Source organism: Henckelia pumila, chromosome 3, assembly GCF_033568475.1.
Source record: "Henckelia pumila isolate YLH828 chromosome 3, ASM3356847v2, whole genome shotgun sequence".
NCBI lineage: Eukaryota > Viridiplantae > Streptophyta > Magnoliopsida > Lamiales > Gesneriaceae > Henckelia > Henckelia pumila.
In genome coordinates, this window is record NC_133122.1 from 172,128,208 (window position 1) to 172,138,701 (window position 10,494).

Consider the following 10,494-nt stretch of genomic DNA (forward strand, 5'->3'; position numbering starts at 1 on the left):
TTTCTCACCGGAGTTATCCGGCTATTGCTGTGTTTCGTATGTGTGCATGGAAATAGGTGGGGCAGGAGCTGGACAGAGAGGTCGTGAATAGATCGAGATAGCAAGATTAGCATGTGGTGATTTCGGGTTTGTGAAGTAGAGTTGATGTCAATCTTTGTATCTAGATCTTGTATATGTTTTGTACTATGAACACTTAAACATAAAGACTTGTATGTTTATCAAGAATAAGAATAATGTAAGATCTTGTGGGTTGTATATCAAGTTCCATGTTTAGTTGCTTGGTTAGCTCATGGATGTGCATGCTTTTTCTTAGATTTTTAAGCATGTATCATGTTTTAAAAGTTAGATGATGTTTGAGATTCAAAACAGGGGCAAAACCTTCATTTTTCAGATGTGTAGGAGTGGAATCCGAGGCCTAGGTGCGCCTGCTCAGCCCAAAAGGCGCGGCCATGCCTAACCAAGGCACCATGGGTGCCTTGGCCTGAGCCATGGCGCGCCCGCGCGCCCATGTAAAAAAAAAAATTTGGTTTGCTTCTTACCTTGTTGCCCGACCAAGATTAACATAGATTATATGTTAAGAATTGAGATTAGCACCCGAGGTCCTCAAAACAGATGGTATCAGTGCATAAGTTTTGGATTAAGATAGAAGTTGATGAGCGGGGTAGATTGAATCTGTCTGATTGCTTGATACTACATGAGATTGTCTGTTATCTATGATTAAGTGCCTTACATGCAAGCATGCTTTATGTTTACAAGAATTCTTTGATTGCATGATTATGTGCTTTCAATATAAATGCATGTTTTGCATGAGCTATTATTCCAGATTATCCTCGATCAGAACCTGAATTCTCATGAGAATGCATGAGAATTCTTATCAGAGAAAGATGAAATAAACTGAACAATATGATATTGTTTATGCACTAATCTATTTGACAATCAGATATGCCTCCCCGTAAAGCACCGGTGACTAGACAGACAGTGGCTATTCCTCAGCCAGAACAGCCAAATGTACCACAGCTAGTGGTTGACCCTCAGAATGCAAAGGGTAGTACATCTGTTGATCCTATGGATGCTACTGCAACTCTGATGGATACATTGTTAAAAAGGTTTCAGTTGTTCAAACCGCCACCGTTGAAAGGAACGGAGAATTCAGTTTATTTTGAGAACTGGCTTGAAGATATTGAACACTTGTTTGACTCTCTTGATTATTCAGATGATCATCATATCAGACTGGTAATACATCAACTCCATGAAGTGGCAAAAAGTTGGTGGATTACTACAAAGAATGCTCTAGAACATTGAGGTACGACTATCACCTGGATTTTCTTTAAAACTGAGTTCTAACAATGTTTCTTTCCAGTCTCCTACGGAAAATATAAGGGTGCTGAATTTGCAAATATAAGGCAAGGCAATTTGAACATTGAAGAATATGTGGCCAAATTTTCAAGTCTTTTGAAGTTTTCCCCACATATAGCAGCGACTGATGAAGCTATGGCGGATTAGTTTATTAATGGCCTCAATCCAGATGTGTTTACCTTGGTGAACAGTGGAAGACCCAGTAACTTTGCTGAAGCATTGAATAAAGCTAAGGGAGCAGAAGCAGGTTTATTGAGACAACACTAGTAGAAAATCTGGAATATACTTCGCCAGTTTTTACTTCGGCACTTAATATTACCGAAGTAATATATATCTATTTACTTCAAAAATAAAATTAATGAAGTAAAATTTATATTAGACTTCGTCAAATAAAAAACACGGGCTTCACTTAAAATTTTAAGTTACATTTTACTTCGAATTATGTATTTTATGAAGTAGAAAATGGCCAAATTAAATTTATAATATATAATTGGTGAAGTTGTAGGTAGAACCGATTCTTTTTTCCTCTGTTTATGTCTCCAAACCCATTCTCTCCTTCTCTTCCTTTAGGGTTCCTCTCTCAATCTCCATTCTCAATCTCCACTTTGAGGCCAGATCCAACCAGTCCAGCGCAGCTTCGGAGAGGTCGACCGTGTCAGGAAAGGTTTATGGTCCTCTTGCAAAGGATTGTATTGGTTTTTGTTGGAAATCTGTGGAGTATACCTCAGCATCGATTTCCAGATTTTGAAACAAAATGGTATTGAAGACACCGGTTATGGATACCATCACGTTGCTGCAATTTCTCATTCCACAGGAACAAGATGGTGGCACGGGGTCAGGCAATAGAAACTAGCCTCTTTTAGAAATGGGTACACCTGATGGTGCTCTTCGAAGGAGCAGTTTCATAATGGGGAAGAGTTTTCTCCCTAGGTAATATATCATAAAAATTTTGGTGCTAATATCCAACTTTTCTTGCATTTTGACAACTTATTTTGTTTTTGCCGTTATGTTCAAATATGTTAGGAAGCAGTATATAATCACGAAACAAAGGGAACAATGGACGGAAGAGGAGCATAAAAAGTTTCTTGAGGCACTGAAACTCTATGGTCAAGCGTGGAGGAGAATTGAAGGTGCTTTTCTGTTTGAAATGGTTCTATGTAAATGCATATTTTGGTGCTTCTCTTGTATTGGTGAATTTTGAAATTGTGTTTCATCATCTTTACAGAGCACGTGAGTACGAAAACTACGGTGCAGATTTGGAGCCATGCGCAAAAAATCTTCTGAAAGGTTTTACTGCACTTATACCAGTAGTAATATCTATGCACTTATATCTGTTTGCAGCCCTTGTTGGCAAGAATTAGCGTAATGTTGGGCTCAAAATTTCTTATATTTAAGCTTTATTCTATTCATTTTGTGTTGATATTAAATGCCTATGTGGTGTGATCCGGTCGCAAACGAAATTTTGAGCAAAGTTGATGATCTTTTTATTCAGTTTTTGTCGATTTTACGCAGGCATGTAGTGAGGCAAATGAGAACTGGATGGGCAGATGAACCAGAATTTGTGGCTCAATGCCCTATTAGGCCAGGAGGGAATTATACATACCAATTTACAATCCAAAGACAAGAAGGAACACTTTGGTGGCATGCACACAGTTCTTGGCATAGAGCTACAGTTTATGGAGCTTTGATAATTCGGCCCAAAGAAGGGGATTTGTATCCGTTCCCCAAGCCGACTAGAGAAACTCCCCTTCTTCTTGGCAAGAACATTTCTAGACTTTTTTTTTCTTTAATACAATATAAAAAACATGCATCCATTTGATAAAAAAGAGTTACCATTTATATGATATTGAGAGTGCATAGATACGTGAAATACATATACTAGGATTGTTGCTTGAAATCCAAATATTTTGTTCCAAATTTGATGCAGATACAACCATAGTTCCAATAAATACTGGGGAGACTAATCTTCTCAGGGCCATCAACTCTGCACTCAATCAGGAACTTTTCTTCCAAGTTGCATTAAAACCTTCATTATTGCTCCTTAGTGTAAAATTTTTTTATTGATTAAGAAGTTACCATTTAAGTTAGTAAAGTGTTGCACTTGGTGAGTGTAACGCCTCAATTTTATCTTAATCGACTTTATTTGAGATAATCGGAGATTCCAGAGTTCAAGAGCCAACTTGATTTTGATCAGGGTCCTTTTTGCAAATTTCGGATTTTTCAGGGACTAAAATGTAAATTTGGGATTTGTTAGATATTTATAAGCTTGTTGACTATTCTTTCTCCTTCCTCTTCACCCTCTCCACCGATTCCTCCATTGAAGATGATTCCCAAACTCCCAAGCTTTCCAGATTTCCTCCCGAGCTTGATCCGTCCGTTGGAATTTATTTCTGAAGGCAGATTAGCGATCACAGATGCGAGAGCTTCGTTCTATCGTAAGTTTTTCTATGATCAGGTTCATTCTAGTTTTTGGATGTTGTTAGAATCGTTCGAGATTCGAGTATGGTATCTCGGCAGAGTTCTGATCGTTTATTATCTGTCGGTTTTGAAATAGAGCGTCATTCGGATTTGTTGTGAATTTTGGAAGATTATTCGAAAAGTGAGTTTTGTGATTTGTTAGAATTGGTTGTTTTGATGGATTTTTGGTTGAATGGAGTCTATTGGATAGATATTATGCTGTCTGCGTTTCCGGTTTTATCAGATTATAGCCGTTATGCCGCCGGTTTGAATTTTGGGCTATAGTTTGGTTTGAATTGAATCAAACCGTTTTTAGTCAAGTTGGATTTTCGATATTGATCTCGAGCCTTTATTACTTCTTTTACAGATTCGTTTGCAGTCCGTTGAGTTTCGAGATTTCAAGAGTGTATCGCTTTGAAGATTGTAGCCGGTATAGTATCGACTTGCTTATTATCGTTGAATGTTAGAATGAATCTTGAATTAAGGAATCGTTGTTGTTTCCAGGTTTTGGAGCATCGACGTTGTTGAAAGAGGTATAAGATGACTTATACTGGAATGGAACGTGTGACTCGAATCCGACTTGATTCGAGTGTTCCGGAAAAATCACGTACTTGCATGTTATTTGATTATTTGAGTTATGTTTTGCATTGCATTCATATTGAGCTAAGAATCCTTGATTTGAGCAGCGGGCAGGACGGCTCTTTTATGATAGAAGTTTTGGGGATTATATTGTGAGTGTCCTGGGTGTAGCCGTTTCACCTAATGCTAGCATACTCCTTATAGTCGCACCAAAGTCTAGAGGATGGAGATATGTAGCACCACCTCGATTGGGAGAGTCGGTGAGTTGTTTGCGTGATCTCATCCTCGGGATCCCAAAAGCAAAAGCAGCAACTCTTTTGATTATCCGACTTGATAATCCCAGATTTAAAGACATGCATTGCATTTATGCATCTGAATTGAGTTTATATATGTTTTTGAACATGCATGGTTGTTAATTGAATATCTGGAAGTTGATGCATTTTGTTTGAGATGTTTTTATGATATGCATGTTTGTCTCTTTTACTGGGAATTATATTCTCACCGGATTATCCGGCTGTTGTCTTTGTTTGTATGTGTACTTGGAAACAGGTGTGGCAGGACCGAGTCAGAGATCGCATGGCTAGGTGGAAGAGTTGATAGAGTAAGGCCTTGTTGTTGTAGAAGTCGAATTGTAATCGAAAGTAGATTTTATTCGAATTCGTTTTGCATCAGTTATGGAACTTAGATTGATGCATGTTCTATTAGTTTGAGATTGTATAACTCTAGAACTACCTTTGTATGTTGGTTACATGTTGTTGGATTCGGATTTTAGCATGTTAGATTGAGTTGGATTGAGTTTGTAAGGAAAGGCATAACCTGTTCTGTATTTTTCTGGGCAGGGGGGGGGGGTGCGCTGGATCCTATGAAATGCTGGGATCGAGCGCAACCCCTGAAAATATTGAGGCAGAGACTTGCAGAAAATGGTGCGCTCGATTTTGGATTTTTTCCGGATCGAGCGCGGCACATGAATCTTTCTCGGCAGTGAGTTCAGGATTATGGTGCGCTCGATCCTGGAATTTTCTAGGATCGAGCGCAGCACTATTCATAAAAAAAAATAAATTTTTTTGTTATTTATTTAATGTCTTATCTTTTGGCCTTTGATTGATTTTCGATAGGACTAACTCTTGATTAGATGATTAGAATCAGAATCGAGGTTTCACATTAAGTGGTATCAGAGCGATAAGATTCTTGGACTGAATTTAGAAGTGAGCGGGGTAGATCGAGTCCGCATGAATTGATTCTCGCATGTGATTGAGTTATTTAAATTTATTTATTTAAATACCATGCGAGCATGCTTTATTGTTGAGAATTATTTGAGTTACATGATTTTGTGATTTGAATTATAAAGCATGAATTATTTGAGATATGAACTGTATTTCACCTGTATCCGGAATTCTGAGAGGTTGCAAGGGAACCGATTGCAGCAATTGAGATATCCTGTGTCATAACCTTTGATTATCAGATGGGTCCTCGATGAGTTATTAATAGGAACCCACCGCTAGTTACTCTTGCGACTGAGCAAGCTAGTACCGAGGTTGATCAGTTGGATGCTACAGCGACGCCGATGGAAACCTTGCTGAAGAGGTTTCAGTCGTTTAATCCTCCCTTGTTGTTGGGTACAGAAAATCCAGTTGATTGTGAGAGTTGGTTGGACGACATAGATCAGTTGTTCGATTCCCTTGACTATTCTGATGACCGCAGAACCAGGTTGGTCATTCATCAGCTACGTGGTGTGGCTAAGAACTGGTGGATCATGACGAAGAGATCCATTGAGAACCGAGGTACAGCTATTAACTGGAATCTGTTTAAGTCTGAATTCTATAAGAGGTTTTTCCCGGTGTCGTACCGAAAGGACAAGGGAGCAGATTTTGCCAATTTGAAGCAGGGGAATTTGAATATTGAGGAGTACGTAGCCAAGTTTGATAGTCTGTTGCGTTTTGCACCACTTATTGCCGGTGATGAGGAAGCTAAAGCCGACCATTTCATTAATGGCTTGAACCCTGACATCTTCACGCTGTAAACACTGCTAGGCCAGATAATTTTGCGGATGCCATGAATCACGCAAAAGGAGCTGAAGCAGGTTTGTGGAGACAGAGTGGAGGTCAGTTTGTGCCGCAGCAACAACAAGGACAGTTTCAGGCACAACCTTACCAATATCAGAACCAACCATCATATTACTAGAACCAGTCCTTTCAATTTCAGAATCAACCACCGAGTTCTGAAGGTGGTAGCAGTGGAGGTAATAAGAGGGATTACTATCATCCGAAAGGAAAGCAGTTTAAGAAGCACGGAACCAATTCTTCGAGCTCTAGTGGAGGCAGTATGGATCGGGACAGAGTTCGGGACAGTCAGGCATGTCTTGTGCCAACTGCGGAGGTCGTCACTCCAGTGATCAGTGTAGAGGTATTTTTGGAAGCTGTCATATTTGTAACCAGGCGGGGCATTTTGCGAGAACGTGTCCTCAGCGTGTTCCTCAGCAAGCTCAGAGTGGAATTTTCCCGAGACAGACAGCTCAGCCTCAGTAGCAAGCACCTACTGTCCACTCTTTCCAACCTCAGTAACAGAATGTGCAAGAAGGTAATCAGTATGCAAGCCAGCCTCCCAGACAGAAGGCACGAGTTTTTGCTTTGTCTGAGGATCCGCAGACTCAGGCTGCACCCGATAATGACAGATTAGGTAACGTTCGATATTGAGTTTCCTATTCTTATTGGACTGTTAGATACTGGCGAATCTCTTGCCTTCTTATTGAAGAATCTGTATATGTTTAACGTGCCTCTTTTAAATTGTTGAATCGTTCGAATTAATGAATACTCTAGTAGTGTTGTTAACTTCTGTTAACCGGATCTTTTAGAAGAATTAGTTGAGACTAGGAATTCTTATCGTTGATTTCTTATCTTTTTGGAATGAGAATTGTACTGATCTTTCAGAGCTTTTGAGAATTGTATAGCAGATGTTTGTGCCGAGCAGTTGTATGTTTTTGTTCGATGTCTGAATTCTTTTGGATCAAATGGTCTTCTTCGATTGTATGATTTGATGATGGAATTTATGCCGATCAGCGATATTTTCTTATCGAAATTTTGGGGATGTATTCTTATTAAGTGTAATTGCGCTATAGTCTAGACGTCGAGACAGTTGAAGACGCTCGAGACTCAATGTCTGAATCTGGACTTTGAGCTCGCAGCGATCTTATTGATTAGAAGATCTGTTTTCTATTGTCTTATGAGGAAATTCGCGTGATCTGTTCTAATCTTAAGAGTTGGAGTAATTATTTTAACATACGGAACTAATTTGAAAGCAGAGAAGAGGATTAGATTGTATTTGATTTCTTACTGCGAATTTTTATCTGAGGAATTATTTGCAGCAACCGATGTTTTGAGCTGTTCTTATTTTATCTACTATCTGATTTGATTGACCGATTGTTGGAATCTGCTACCGTATTCCGTACAGAATGACTTTCATTCAAGATTAGAGGATTGAGATCTTGTCAGAGGTCGTCAGATGTCATGTTTTGCCGAAGTCTGTCAGTTTAGACAGAGATCCTTGATGCACTCATGCTTTCGGCAAGGACTTCGATGAAATTTTGTTGTCTGATTTTAACTTTTTTAGTTCGATATCCTCTGAACGACGAATAGCCAGATTAGACGAGTTGAACTTTTGACGTTATGCCATGAGTTGTAGTGCTCAACTTAGCACTAGTTGGCAGAACTCCGGATTCTTGTGGAGACTTCGTACAACGACAGCTTTTTGGTGAATTCTTGAATGCACTTTTCAAGAGTTGTACGAGAAGAGAAGAAGATCCCCGTTGTTTGGAAGTGATTTTCTGTGTCACCTGTTTTGGAACCAGAGATGAAACGAATTGTGACTAAGCAGAGGAAGATTATTCTGACGAGAATGAGTCGACTTTGGAATGACGTACTTGAAGGAGTAAGTTGAGAGACACAGTTCGTGTTGGAATCGTGTTGATTTCGAGGATGAAATCTTTTCTTAGAGGGGGAGAATTGTAACGCCCCGATTTTATCTTAATCGACTTTATTTGAGATAATCGAAGATTCCAGAGTTCAAGAGCCGACTTGATTTTGATCAGGGTCCTTTTTGCAAATTTTGGATTTTTCAGGGACTAAAATGCAAATTTGGTATTTGTTAGATATTTATAAGCTTGTTGACTATTCTTTCTCCTTCCTCTTCACCCTCTCCACGATTCCTCCATTGAAGATGATTCTCAAACTCCCAAGCTTTCCAGATTTCCTCCCGAGCTCGATCCGTCCGTTGGAATTTATTTCTGAAGGCAGATTAGCGATCACAGCTGCGAGAGCTTCGTTCTATCGTAAGTTTTTCTACGATCAGGTTCATTCTAGTTTTTGGATGTTGTTAGAATCGTTCGAAATTCAAGTATGTTGATCTCGGCAGAGTTCTGATCGTTTATTATCTGTCGGTTTTGAAATAGAGCGTCGTTCGGATTTGTTGTGAATTTTGGAAGATTATTCGAAAAGTGAGTTTTGTGATTTGTTAGAATTGGTTGTTTTGATGGATTGTTGGTTGAATGGAGTCTATTGGATTGATATTATGCTGTCTGCATTTCCGGTTTTATCAGATTATAGCCGTTATGCCGCCGGTTTGAATTTTGGGCTATAGTTTGGTTTGAATTGAATCGAACCATTTTCAGTCGAGTTGGATTGTCGATATTGATCTCGAGCCTTTATTACTTCTTTTACAGATTCGTTTGCAGTCCGTTGAGTTTCGAGATTTCAAGAGTGTATCGCTTTGAAGATTGTAGCCGGTATAGTATCGACTTGCTTATTATCGTTGAATGTTAGAATGAATCTTGAATTAAGGAATCGTTGTTGTTTCCAGGTTTTGGAGCATCAACGTTGTTGAAAGAGGTATAAGATGACTTAGACTGGAATGGAACGTGTGACTCGAATCCGACTTGATTTGAGTGTTCCAAAAAAATCACGTACTTGCATGTTATTTGATTATTTGAGTTATTTGAGTTATGTTTTGCATTGCATTCATATTGAGCTAAGAATCCTTGATTTGAGCAGCGGGCAGGACGGCCCTTTTTATGATAGACGTTTTGGGGATTATATTGTGAGTGGCCTGGGTGTAGCCGTTTTACCTAGTGCTAGCATACTCCTTATAGTCGCACCAAAGTCTAGAGGATGGAGATACGTAGCACCACCTTGATCGGGAGAGTCGGTGAGTTGTTTACGTGATCTCGTCCTCGGGATCCCAAAAGCAAAAGCAGCAACTTTTTTGATTATCCGACTTGATAATCCCAGATTTAAAGACATGCATTGCATTTATGCATCTGAATTGAGTTTATATATGCTTTTGGAATTGCATGGTTGTTAATTGAATATCTGGAAGTTGATGCATTTCGTTTGAGATGTTTTTATGATATGCATGTTTGTCTCTTTTACTGGGAATTATATTCTCATCGGATTATCCGGCTGTTTTCTTTGTTTGTATGTGTACTTGGCAACAGGTGGGGCAGGACCGAGTCAGGGATCGCATGGCTAGGTGGAAGAGTTGATAGAGTGAAGCCTTGTTGTTGTAGAAGTCGAATTGTAATCGAAAGTAGATTTTATTCGAATTCATTTTGTATCGGTTATGGAACTTAGATTGATGCATGTTCTATTAGTTTGAGATTGTATAACTCTAGAACTACCTTTGTATGTTGATTACATGTTGTTGGATTCGGATTTGAGCATGTTAGATTGAGTTGGATTGAGTTTGTAAGGAAAGGCATACCCTGTTCTGTATTTTTTTGGGCCGGGGGGGGGGGGGGGGAGGGGGGTACGCTCGATCCTATGAAATGCTGGGATCGAGCGCAACCCTGAAAATATTGAGGCAGAGACTTGCAGAAAATGGTGCGCTCGATCCTGGATTTTTGCCGGATCGAGCGCGGCACATGAATCTTTCTTGGCAGTGAGTTCAGGATTATGGTGAGCTCGATCCTGGAATTTTCTAGGATCTAGCACAGCACTATTCATCAAAAAAAAAATTTGTTATTTATTTAATGTCCTATCTTTTGGCCTTTGATTGATTTTCGATAGGACTAACTCTTGATTAGATGATTAGAATCAGAATCGAGGTCTCACA

At 39.3% G+C, this 10,494-nt stretch overlaps 1 long non-coding RNA gene across 1 annotated transcript; it reads left to right on the forward strand.

The window, feature by feature from the left end:
- Positions 1–2,371: 2,371 nt before the first annotated feature.
- LOC140893581 (uncharacterized) lies at positions 2,372–3,408 on the forward strand. The gene is made up of 3 exons (XR_012153208.1): positions 2,372–2,486; positions 2,582–2,643; positions 2,869–3,408. It is a non-coding gene; the product is annotated as an uncharacterized lncRNA (long non-coding RNA).
- Positions 3,409–10,494: the final 7,086 nt, after the last annotated feature.